The sequence below is a fragment of the Pseudorca crassidens genome, chromosome 2 (assembly GCF_039906515.1).
Source record: "Pseudorca crassidens isolate mPseCra1 chromosome 2, mPseCra1.hap1, whole genome shotgun sequence".
NCBI classification, from domain to species: Eukaryota; Metazoa; Chordata; class Mammalia; order Artiodactyla; family Delphinidae; genus Pseudorca; species Pseudorca crassidens.
In genome coordinates, this window is record NC_090297.1 from 278456 (window position 1) to 291223 (window position 12768).

The 12768-nt window shown below is 51.7% G+C and overlaps 1 protein-coding gene across 11 annotated transcripts in view; it reads right to left on the reverse strand.

The window, feature by feature from the left end:
• C2H1orf159 (chromosome 2 C1orf159 homolog) overlaps nucleotides 1–8505 on the reverse strand; it is a 28214-nt gene extending 19709 nt beyond the window's left edge. For 6 of the 11 annotated variants that reach the window (XM_067716792.1, XM_067716784.1, XM_067716703.1 and 3 more), the window contains exon 1: nucleotides 8451–8505. The gene's annotated coding sequence lies outside the window, so the exon portion shown is untranslated. Of the gene's footprint in view, nucleotides 1–7789; nucleotides 7970–8450 lie in introns of those variants that run through there. The other 5 variants (XM_067716736.1, XM_067716727.1, XM_067716713.1 and 2 more) reach the window with 3 other exon arrangements.
• Between the last annotated feature and the right edge of the window lie 4263 nt (nucleotides 8506–12768).

Below are 12768 nucleotides of genomic sequence, written 5' to 3' on the forward strand. Positions count from 1 at the left end.
TCAAAAACACAGAAACAACTGGGACTTCGCTAGTGGTCCAGTAGCTAAGACTCCATGCTCCCAATGCAGGGGGCCTGGGTTCGATCCCTGGTCAGGGAACTAGATCCCACATGCCACAACTAAGACCCAGCACAGCCAAATAAATAAAATAAATGAGTAAATATTTTAAAAAGAACCAACCCAGAAACAACGAACGTGGAGAAATTTGAACCCTTGTCTGCTGCTGGGGGAAACGTAAAGCGGTGCAGCATTACCATATGATTCAGCAATCCCACTTCTGATTATATACTCAGAAGAGCCAAAACAGGGTCTTTAGGAGATATTTGTACACCAGTGTCCACAGCAGCACTATTCACAACAGCCAAGAAAGAAAAAAGTGGAAGCAACCCAAATACCCATTGACCAATGAGTGAATAAGCAAAATGTGGTCCATCCATACAATGGAATGTTCTTCAGCCTTAAAAAGGAGGGATTCTGACACCTGCTACAACATGGGTGACATTATACTAAGTGAAATAAGCCAGGCACAAGAGGACAAATAATGTATGATTCCACTTACATGAGGTCCCCAGGGTCCTCAAATCCAGAGAGACAAAAAGTAGGAGGGTGGGTGCCAGGGCTGGGAAGGGGACGGCAGTTAGCGTTTAATGGGGACAGAGTTTCAGTTTGAGAAGATGAGAAAGTTCCAGAGGCGGGTGGTGGTAAGTGTTGTACAACATCATAAATACACTTAATGCTACAGGCTATATATTATAAAATGGTTAAAATGGTAAATTTCACGTTATGTATATTTTACTACAATAAAAAAAATCTGGAAGAAATGAAATTACATAATGCCTATAAAGTGCCTCAATAAATGGTAGTTATTATAGTTATTTTTTTGAAAAGTAGAGACTGTCAGATTAGATAAAAAGCAAGACCAAATGATATGCACTTTATAACAGACAAGCTTTATACATAAAGACACAGAACACTGAAAGCACAGGATGGAAAAGATAGACTATGCAATTACTGAGTATAAGAACACTCACACAGATATACTGATAGCAGACAAAGTAGACTTCGATCTTTCACAACAATAACAGCGTAAATTCATCAGGAAGATAAACCAATCGTCTTGGATTGATTTGTATGCACTGAATAAAACCTTGCAAATACATGAAGTTGAGAGAACTAAAAGGAAAAAGACAAATCCACAAATGTGACTGGAAACTTGAATACCCCTCTTTCAATAACTGATTGAACAAGTAGACAAAAAAAAAAAAAGAGTAAGGATATAAAAGATTTGGGCAGGGCTTCCCTGGTGGCGCGGTGGTTGGGAGTCCGCCTACCGATGCAGGGGACGCGGGTTCGTGCCCTGGTCCGGGAAGACCCCACGTGCCACGAAGCGGCTGGGCCCGTGAGCCATGCCCGCTGAGCCTGCGCGTCCGGATCCTGTGCTCCGCAACGGGAGAGGCCACAACCATGAGAGGCCCGCGTACCGCCAAAAAAAAAAAAAAAAGATTTGGGCAATATTTGACTCAACTGACAATTACAGAATATGACACTCAAAAAAAGTGTAATACACACTCTTCTTAAGTGCAAACAAAATATTCACTAACAAACCATATGTTTGACCATAAAACAAGTATCAACTAATTCAAAGGGTGAAAATCATACAGAGAATATTCTCTGACTAAATGGAATTATATTAGAAATCAGTAACAAAAGATATTTAGAAAATCTCCAAATACTTGTAAATTAAACAACAGACTTCTAAATAACTCATGGATCAAACATAGGAAATTTTAAAATATTTTTAACAGAAAGATAAAGTGCGATCTATCAGATTTTGTGTAGGAAACTAAAGCAGCGCTTAGAAAAAAAATGATAGTTTTTAATGGTTGTATAAGAAATGAAGACAAGTGTGAAATCACTGATCTGTGCTTCCGTCTTAAGAAGACAGAAAAACGAGAGTGAATTCAACCGTATTAGGCAGATGAAAGGAAATAATTTGAATTAAGATGAAAGGAAAGAAATTGAATTAATATTTGTAAAACTTCCCACGAAGAAAACAGTGAACCCAGACAGCTTCACTAGTGAAGTCTACCAAAAAACTAAGGAAGAACTAATACCAATACTAAACCAAGTCCTTCAGAAAACAAAGGGGAAGGGAACCTGTCCTAGCTCGTTTATAAGGCCAGCAAGCAAGACTCAAACATAGGCCAGCATAACCCTGACAGAAATCCAGACAAGGACATTACGAGGGAAAAAATGCAGACTGACATCCCTCATGAATACAGACCCCAAACTCTAACAAAACATTAGCAAACTGCATTCAGTAAAACACAGAAAGGCGACAGAACACGCCCAAATGAGTTTCTTCCAGGAACATAAGATTGACTTAACGTAGGACTTCCCTGGGGGTCCAGTGGAGAAGAATCCGCCTTCCAACGCAGGGGACGCAGGTTCAATCCCTGGTTGGGGAGCTAAGACCCCACGTGCCGCGGGGCGACTAAGCCCCAACGCAGCCAAAAATAAAATTTAAACATAAATAAATAAACATTTCTTAAAACTCTTTGTAACTTCGGGGGAAAAAAAAAGATTGACCTAACATACAAAAACCAGTCAATGCAATCAACCACTTTAATAGATTAAAGAGGAAAAAAACCATGTCACCATTTCAGCAGATGCAAAACGAGCATTTGACAAAATTTCAGGCCCATTCACGATAACTCTCAGCAAACTGCAAACAGGAGACACCCTCAGCGTGAGGCAGGGCATCTCCAAAAACCCCACAGCTGATGCCATAGCAGCAGTGAAGAGGCCAAGGCCACCCAGCCTTAGCAGGTCTAGTCAACACTGTCCTGTGGCTCAAGCCAGTGACTACAGAAAACAAAGCAAAAGCCACAAGGTTAGAAAGAGGTGTGATCGCGCCTCTGTCCACACGGCATGGCTGTTCACATGGAAAATCCTAGGAAATCTTAAAAACCTACTCTAATTTGTAGGTGAAGTCAGCAATGTTACAAGAATATAAAGTCAATATGCAAAAGCCACTGTCATTCCTATATACTAGCAACATGTAATTGGAAAATGAAACTTAAATAAATATCATTCACAACGGCACTCAAAACAGTCTGTTCGTGGGGATCAACTTAATAAAAGATGTGTGAGACCTGTACACAGAAAAAGATAAAACTGCTGAGAGTTGTTCAAGGTCCACATAATGGAAAGACATACAATAATGGTACATATGTATCAACATGAACACACACACATATATGTGTGTATCTCCATTCATCCACGTGAATGGATTAGAGGACTCAATATTACTAAGATTAATTTCTCCCCAAATTGACCCAATATTTAAGATAATCACAATCAAAATTATAAGTTTTTTTTTTTTTTTGAGGAACTGACAACCTGATTCTGAAATGTATATGAAAATACAAAGAACCTAGAATAGCCAGAGCAATTTTAAAAAGAAGAACAAGTGGGACTTCCCTGGTGGTCCAGTGGTTAAGACTCCAAGCTTCCAATGCAGGGGGTGCAGGTTCGATCCCTGGTCGGGGCACTAAGACCCCACATGCCACGGGGAGCGGCCAAAAAGTAAAAAAAATTAAAATTAAAAAAATTAAAAAGAATAAAAGCACAAGCATGGAGGACTTACACTGCCATACCTGAAGACTTATTATAAAGTCACAAGACAGTGTGGATTGATGAACAGATAGACCAACGTAACAGAATAGAGAACCCAGAAATAGATCCTCACAAACACAGTCAAATGATTTTTGATAAGATGCCAAAGCAATTCAATGGAGAAAAGAAAGTTTTTTTCAAGAAATGGTGCTGGGACAGCTGGTTACTTACATGGAATAAAAAGTGAAACTACTAGACTCACATCACATGAAAAATTAATTAGAGATGGCTCACGGAGCTAAACACAAAACTGCATCTATAAACCTTCTACAAGCAACTACAGGAGACTATCTTAGGGGCTTTGGGTTAGGCAAAGACTTTTAAATAGGACACAGAAAGCATGAACCAAAAAAGAAACACAACTGATAAACTAAACTTCATCAATATTAAAAACTTCTGCTCATGAAAATACACCATTATGGTGGATATAAACTCCACGCATTTGCCAAAATCCATAGAATGATATATCACAGAGAGCAGACTTAATACATGCAAACAAATCAGCACCACCCACCAGAATGCCAGGGGTGGCAGGATGGAAAGCAGACTGTGACCACTGAATCTAACTGTATCAACGTGTGACACCAGCACACTGAAGGGGACAGGAAGACAGTGTTTTGACTAGGAACTGTAAGACCAACGATAAGAAGAAACCAAATATAAACATGGCACTCAAGGTGATAAATTTGTTTCTCAGAGTGGGGAGGTATATGGGAGAACAATTCTGAAACTGCTGTCTATGTACACTGGGGTGGGACAAATAAGAAAATGATGGTGATGGCAGTGAGAAGGTTACATATAAGCACTTTTCTAACAGACTACAGGTTACAGACACACAGGTGAACAGATACATAGTTACCTATCTGCTAAGAGGACTACAGGCAAGGACACCCCAGCAGCAACGCCCACACCCGCTGCCAGGTCCTCCTTTCTAAATCCCACTCTCCCATGAAACAAACCAGCGCTCCCCGGAGAACTGGGTGATTCTAGGGCTGAGGCGGGAACACAACAAGATGAAGGGAAGCTGGCGTGGCTGGCAGTGCAAGAAAGGAAGGAAGCGCTCACAAGGGGCGGGGGGTGGGAGGGGTGGGCAACGACAAGGTCCTGGCGGCCAAGGCTGGAACGAGGTGGGCAGCCAAACCGACAGCGCGGAGCTGCGTCCCCACCAAAGTGCAGACGACACCCACACGTCCATCCTCCTTACGGGAGTCCAGACCACACGGTGGGTCTTCCCCAGAGCTTCGCTCCCACCCCCGGGAGGGTGGGCTGCCCCTCTGAGTGGCTGCCAGAGAGACGGGAGGACAGGACAAGGAGCCACACTCCTTGGCAGATCCCCCCTGAGCCAGGTGACCAGGCCGACAGCCCCCGTGATGTCGTGCGGACGTCAGGTGCCCTGATGTGATGTCACGAGAGTGCCACCTCACCTCTGGGGTCTTCTTTCCATAAACCACAACCCCTGTCTAACCAGAAGAAAACACAGCAGACAAAGCCCAAATCAGGGACACGCTACAAAACACCTGAGTGGTCCTCCCCAAAACCGTCAAGGTCACGAAAAAGTAGCCTCCCAGATGGGACCCCGGGCAGAACGAGGACCCTGGGGCAGCGCGTGACCTGCAGCCTGGAGCGCGGGGAACAGTAACGGAGCACCGTCGTGTCCTAGTTTCCACAGTGTGCCTCGGTCTGCATCTTTCTGTTAACCGAAAACCACTCCAAAAGAGTTTAATTTTAAAAAGACGCTATTAATAATGCGAATAGGCAAGTCAAACAATGGGAGGTAATTCTCTCTATATATATACCTATATATATATCTCTGACATGGCTTGTATCCAGAAGACCTAGAGGAAATTACAACTTGATAATTTTTATAATTTTGTTTTATTCATTTATCTTTGGCTGCATTGGGTCTTCGTTGCTGCGCGTGGGCTTTCTCTAGTTGCGACGAGCGGGGGCTACTCTTCGTTGCGGTGTGCGGGCTTCTCATTGTGGTGGCTTCTCTTGAGGAGCACGGGCTCTAGGCTCGTGGGCTTCAGTAGTTATGGCACGCAGGCTCAGTAGTTGTGGCACATGGTCTTAGCTGCTCCGCGGCATGTGGGATCTTCCCAGACCAGGGATCGAACCCATGTCCCCTGCACTGGCAGGCGGGTTCTTTACCACTGTGCCACCAGGGAAGTCTCTACAACTTGATAATTTTTAAAAAGGCAGGGTGCTTTCCTGGTGGTCCAGTGGTTAAGAATTCACCTTCCAATGCACGGGAAGAGGGTTTGATCCCTGGTCGGGAAACTAAGATCCCACATGCTGCGGGGCAACTACTGAGCACATGGACCACAACTAGAAAGCCCGCGTGCTGCAACTACAGAGCCCATGTGCCATGGAGCCTGCGTGCCACAACTAGAGAGAAGCCCACGTGCCACAGCAGAGGATCCCGCATGCTGCAAGGAAGATCCCATGTGCCGCAACTGAGACACAGCCAAAAATAAATTTAAAAAATAAATATTTAAAAATTTTTAAAAATTAAAAAAGGCAAAAAACTTGATCAGATGCTTCGAGCGGGTGTCGCAGACGGACGCATGCCCAGCATCACTGCTCGAGGAGATGCAGATGGAAGACACTAGTGAACACCGCCCTGCCCACCAGGCCTCACACGGCAGTCTCACGCCCACAGAACACAAGTGCAAGAATGAGCGTGACCCCATCACCCAAGACAATGCCAGGAACCCACCCAAGTGCCGTCCCAGGTCAGGCATTGCGTTGCGGACAGCCAGGGAGCTCCACAGACCATGGAGTCTAACACAGCACCATGAAGGAACGTGGCAGAAATCAGAACTATGCCGGCTCCTGGGGGGCAGGGCTGGGAAGGCTTACGAGGTCTCAGTCAGCCCAGGGCAGCTTAGACAGACACTGTTCCTCACAGAACCGGGGCGGGGAGGCCCAAGGTCCGGGTGCCGGCAGATCCGGTCTCTGGTGAGGGCCCTTCCCGGCCTGCAGACGGCCGCCTTCTCGCGGTCCTCCTGGCCTTGCCTGGTGTGTGAGCAGGGAGGGGGGTCTCTGTCTTCCTCTTGTTATCAGGGCACCGATCCCCTCATGGGCCCCCCTCACCCTGATCACCTCCCCAAGGCCCCACCTGCAGACAACATCACGCTGGGGCTTCGACACAAGGATTCGGGGGACACAACATGAGGGAACCTTTAGGGATGACAGAAATGTGCTCTATCATGCCAGTGTGCAAGTTACACAGCTATACATTTGTCAAAACTGGGCAAACCGAACCTATGCACTTCACTTATGTGGATTATATGTAATCACGAACTGAATAAATGCAATTCGTTTTCTATTTCGAAAATCTTATTGGAGCCAAAAATCTAAGGAATTGGGTCCAAAAATTTCTACAAGGTAATGAAAAGTTTGGTGAGAATTTAAATTATACCATGTGTTCTTTCATGACTCTCATTTATCCTTAGAAGCACTGGTTTCAAAGAAGTCACTGTGATTCTGAACAAGTAACACGTCAGGTAACGGCGGGGGGCGGGGGGCGGAATTATTCAGGTCCCTCAATAGCTGTTGGGTGCTGGGCCAGAAAACCACATAAACAGCTCTCCGACAGGAGGCCCTGCCCGGGTGACCACGGCAGGGGGCGGACGCGATCTTCCAGCCTTGCGGGCAGCTGTGGCTGGAGAGGGGAGAGGGACAGGTGGTCACCAACTTCACAGTTCACGTGTGCTGCCCTTTCCTTCTCCCACCGTCGAGCACAACGCAGGAGGGCCCGCGGCATCTCCAGAGCCTCCGTGCGGGTACCTCCAGTCAGCCTCTCGGCGAGCAAAGGGCGCCAACGGGCAATATGAGAACCGCGGGCCTTCTCATTCTGCTGCTTCCCATTCTGAAAATCCCCCCTCAAGGAAGATCAGCGCAGTGAACGATCTGACCGACGTAAAGGACACACTCCCGGCTGCTGACACTTACGGCTCGGGGGCCTCAAAAGCCCCGAGACGGAGCTGCCGGTTGGACCCTTGGAGCCCACCTGGGGGGGTCCTTGGCCTTGGGGACGCGGGATTCCCAGTGCTGTGGTGACCAGAGGTCGTTCTTCAAGTGAATTACGCGACAAGTCACAGCTTACCTCGAGGCACAGGGCGATGCAGGGAGGGGCGGGCGGCGCCCTAGGGGTGCGGGGCTGAGCACCCTCGAGCCGCGGCTGCCCCGCCTTTGGGAGGAGCGCCCAGGGCCAGGTGGGGTGAGCGTGAGCCAGGAAGAGAAACTTTCCGGAAAACCCAGGTTTGATTTCCTTCTAGGAGCTCCTGAGATCACCGTGGCCGTTCAGACTCTGGCTAACACAGCCTGCTGCGGAGGCGCGGGGAGGAGCAGAGAAGCACGGGGCCCAGCTCTGCCCCCGGCCCCGCAGGGGCCCGGGAAACAGGACAAAAGGGCCACCCTGGCGCTCGGGCACCGAGGAGCTGCGTTGGCTCGAACGCTGCTCCTTGAAACGCTGTGATACGCGCGTCCGAACCCCGGTCTCAATTAAACCGAAACTAAAGCGTCAATTAAATCGTCCTGGTGACGACGCACACAGACCCTGCTGGACCACACTGGACACTGTGGGGGCGATATCCACCTGCGGGCCCTCCCGCGCGGCCGGGGCGGCGGGGGGCGCGGAGGAGCAGGGCGGCCGGACCCCGCGCCCTCCGCCCCGCCCCGCCATTACCGCCCAGCCCGGGGTCCGCACCCCGAGGGTAGCCCCCCGCCCTCTCCCCGCGCGCGCCCGCCCCCGGCCCCTCACTCACCCCCGCGCCCTTCGGGTTCCTCTTTCGTACCCCCCGCCCTCCAGGCGGTCGCGCTGCGCCCCCTGGGACTTGTAGTCTCTCTGCAGCCCGAGCCTGGGTACCAGGGAGCGTGGCTCCCAGCCCAAAACTACACCTCCCGGCGGTCCACGCGAGAGCCCGCCCCTGCCATGTAGGTGCCAGGCCAGGGTTCTCGCGACATCTGCAAGCGCGCGCGGAGCGGCCTGGGAAGTGTAGTCTAGGGCCCTGAATAGGGCAGCGGAAGCGACGGGAGGCCTGTGCTGGCCGGGCGGACAGCTGTTCGTGGACGGTCGGCGAGGCTGCCCGTCGGTGTCCGGCGGGGCAGCGATTCCGGAGACAGCACGGGGTTACACAGCCGCGTCCCGGAGGGCGGCGCCGCGCTGCGAACAGGGTTCCGGCTGCGCCTCTGGAATCGGCCTGGGGGCCGCTCCCGGCGCCCGGGGGCCCGGCCCGCGCTCGGGCGCGGTGGACGGGGGGGCCGGGAAAAGGCCTCTGTGGGGTTTGCATCCTCTGTGCGCGGTTCCCCAGGAAGGACGCTGTTCCTGGACTGCCCCTCGCCCAGCTCTGCCACTTTCGGGACCTCAGGCGGAGCCCTTCTCACGGGGTGGGGTCGGGGTACGTGGGATCCCCGGGTCCTGATCCGCACCAAGGCTGCCTCTGGGGAAGGCTGTGACGAGGAGCTTGGAGAAAAGAGAGTAAGACCGACCACCCCCCCTTGTCGTGCTTTCTGTGCCGTTGGGCCGGGGCCGACTTTCCTTAAGGGCGGCTACTCGGAGAGCGGTGTCTGGGCCGGTGGGTCTGAGCAGAGAGGCCTGCATCGGAACGGGCACCCACGCCGAAGACTGCAGTCCGCATGGACGCCTGTAACACGGGCTTTTCGCGTCTCTCCCAAACTTCCTCATTCAGTATGAAGAGGGGTGGCTGGGAAAGACACGTGGTCTCGGGTTTCTTTGAACTGGTGAAGCTGGTCGGACTGGTGGTTCTTTCCACGAAAGCTCCCACCCCGTGGCCTTGTGGTGCCTCCCAGGCGCTGGGAATGCTCCCCAGTCAGTCCCAAAGACCATGGGGTCTAGGTGACAGGACTGTTGGCGTCCCAGGCTGGTTTGTCCCGACAGGATGACACCGGAGGACGTCCGCCTTGTGGTCTCAGGCTCTGCCTCTGCTCTGTGTCCTGCACGCTCCTCGCTTCTCAACACGTGGGGTCGCATGTGTGCGATCAAAGGGCCAGGACCCCGTCGGCCTCGGTGGGGGCATCGGAGTGAGAGTCGGGGCAGGTTAGGGTCGGGGTCTACAGTGTACGGAGTGCTGTAGGACAGCTGGCACCAGCCTACGCCTGGCCCCTGGACTCCCAGTTGGCTTCTGCACCAGCTGGCCATCCGGCCCGAATTCCACGGGTTCTCTTCCCCTTGGGAGCTGCCTCAGGACGTTCATCCCAAGTTTGAATGTCCAGAGTTTTCAACAGAAATAAAGCATCTTGCGGTGTGAGGCTACTCTCCAAGTAAGAGAACTGGGGCAGAAGGACAAGTCGCATTTGTGTCTTCTCTTCCCAAGGACAGCGGTAGCTGAGTTTCTTTAGTTGGAGGCGGGGGCTTGATCCCAGGGTGGCCCTCGGGGGCCTCCGTGGGAGGAGCTGATGTCGGCTCCAAGAGCGATCTTGTGGCACTGCTTTTCTGTCTGTCAGAGATGTGGTGGTGGGGGGGGACTCTAGGCGTGCAGGCTTCAGTAGTTGTGGCTCACGGGCTGTAGAGCGCAGGCTCAGTAGTTGTGGCACACCGGCTTAGTTGCTCCGCGGCATGTGGGATCTTCCTGGACCAGGGCTCGAACCCATGTCCCATGCATTGGCAGGCGGATTCTTAACCACTGCGCCACCAGGGAAGCCCAATGGTGTGACTCTTGATGGCGATGTTAAAGTCTCTCAAGGACGAAATTGTGCCTGGGAATGTGACAGCTCTCGTGGGCCCGTGCGGTCGGGAGGAACCTGCACGGTTCCTGCACTGGGGTGTTTGAGAAACATCCTTGGGCAGCAGAGCAGCATCTCTGCCGCCTAGGGGCCCCGCACCCGCCCGCCGTGCCTGTTGCAGAATCATTGCTCCGTTGGACTTTAGTCCACTTCCACTTTCTTGGTGGTTTTCTGAAGGCAGGGGAAACAGTGTTCTTCGCCGCCTGCTTCAGCCCCACGTGCCCCTAAGGTCAGGCCATCCGTTAATAACAGATCATTTACTATCAAGGGGTGACCTTCTCGCTCCGGCGATTCTCAGTCCTGTCAAATGTGGGTTTCCTGAAAATGCCGCCAAAGAAGTCTGCAGACGGACAAAGCACGTGCGTTCTCGACTGGCTCCCTGCAGAGTCCGCATCGGCGGCTGGAGTCTGGGTCAGGACGGGCGTGCGGTGGGGAGGACGCTTGCTTCGGATCGGGCGAGGGTCCCCAGGCCGGGGGCACAGCAAGGCGAGGGATCTGAGGCATCTTTTCGTGGGGTCCATTGAAAGCCTCGTGTTTACATTTTTTCCCCCTAAAGTTTCTGAAATGAACAATAAAATGATCTGCAACTTTTATCTTTCCTTGTAGGAGTTTCTTGAAGGCTCCTGTAACCCGCTGTCCCCTCAACACCTCTGCTTGGAAGTGTCATCCATACTTCACACCCATGGGCCCAAAGGGAACCCCCATCTCACTAAGCTGAGGAAGTTTCTTCTACTTCTACTTGGTTTTTCTGTTTGTTTGGTTTTGGTTTTGTTTTTAACCGGGAATGGATGTTGGGTTTTGTCAAAAGCTTTTTTAAAAATTTGTTTAGAGGGCTTCCCTGCTGGCGCAGTGGTTGAGAGTCCGCCTGCCGATGCAGGGGACACGGGTTCGTGCCCCAGTCCGGGAAGATCCCACGTGCCGCGGAGCGGCTAGGCCCGTGAGCCATGGCCGCTGAGCCTGCGCATCCGGAGCCTGTGCTCCGCAACGGGAGAGGCCACAACAGAGAGAGGCCCGCGTACCGCCAAAAAAAAAATCTATTGAGAAGAGTCCGTTCATGTGGTGAATTATATTGATTCTCTAATGTTAAACCAACCTTATGTTCCATCTGGTCATGATGTGTTACCCTTTCTATATATTGCTGTGCCAATTTGCTAAGGTTCTCCAAGTTAAGAATTAATTTGCTAAGAATTTTTGCATCCGTGTTGCAAGGGACACCGGCCTGTGGTTTTCCTGTAAGGCCTTTGTTTGTTATCAGGGTCATGTTGGCCTCATAGAAGGGTTAGGGTTAGCCTCCTCTTGAATTTTCCGGACCAAGTAGCAGAGAATTGGTCTTGGCTCCCCCTTAAATGTGTGGTAGACTTTCTACCAGTGAAGCGTCTGGGCCTGGAACTCTCTTTGTGAGAAGGCTTTTAACCATCATCTCAGTTTCTTTAGCGAAGTTACCTGCTTGCGTGTGGGCGGGCTTTGGCGGTCTTCGGCCGCTTGCCAGATGTGAACTGACCTTGGTGCTAGGCATTTTGTATTCCATCAGTATTTGAGCTTTGTTCTGGGATGCGCAAAAGTTACTTGGAAAGAGTTTGACCCTTTTGGATCTTTCTTTTGAGCTCTGTGAGGAGATTCTGGGCAGCATTCACTGTTCCTCACTCCTGAGGCCAGCCCATCTGAGAGCCCTCGCAGCCCCCGCGGGTCCGAGTGTGCACGAGTGCTCGCCTGCGCCAGCCCACCCTGCCTGCCCCTCTGCGGCTCCGTCCTGGGCACTCCAGCCGCGCTGGGCCCTCTGGGCCATCAGCTCCATCTCCTGATTCGGGGGGCCCTGGGCCCCGCATCTTGGGGGTCACTGTCCTTGGTCACCCGATGTCCACTACCTTGTGGGCGGTCGTCTCCTGGATCTTGCCTGGGTTTTAGCTGGTTGGGGGAGGGGTGATCGGCCCAGTGACGCCATCTGGCTACGAGCAGAAGTCTGTTTCTGTTTTTGTTTTTATCTCCAGCTCCACCCTTTCCTTCCAAACTCCCAGTTCCTGCTCCTCAGAGAAAACAGCCCTCTGAGTGTGTGTTGTGGTTCCCCGCCTCCCCAGCAATACACGTGAAAGTTATGCTGGCTTCCTGGGTCAGCTTCCAGTGTTAGCTGTCAGGTGTTTGCTCTGGGCAGCGCCGTGTTGGACTCGCCCCCAGCGCCCCCCCGCACAGGCCTGTCTCCCGGCAGTGGCATCCAGGGCCATGTCGTCAGTGGTGTGGAGTGTCAGGGCTCAGCCAGCTCCCTGAGTGCCAGCCCCTGCTCTGTAAGGCGGGCAGGGGCTTACCTGGCCCCCTCCAAGGGCAGGGAGAGGCCTGGCAAGGCGT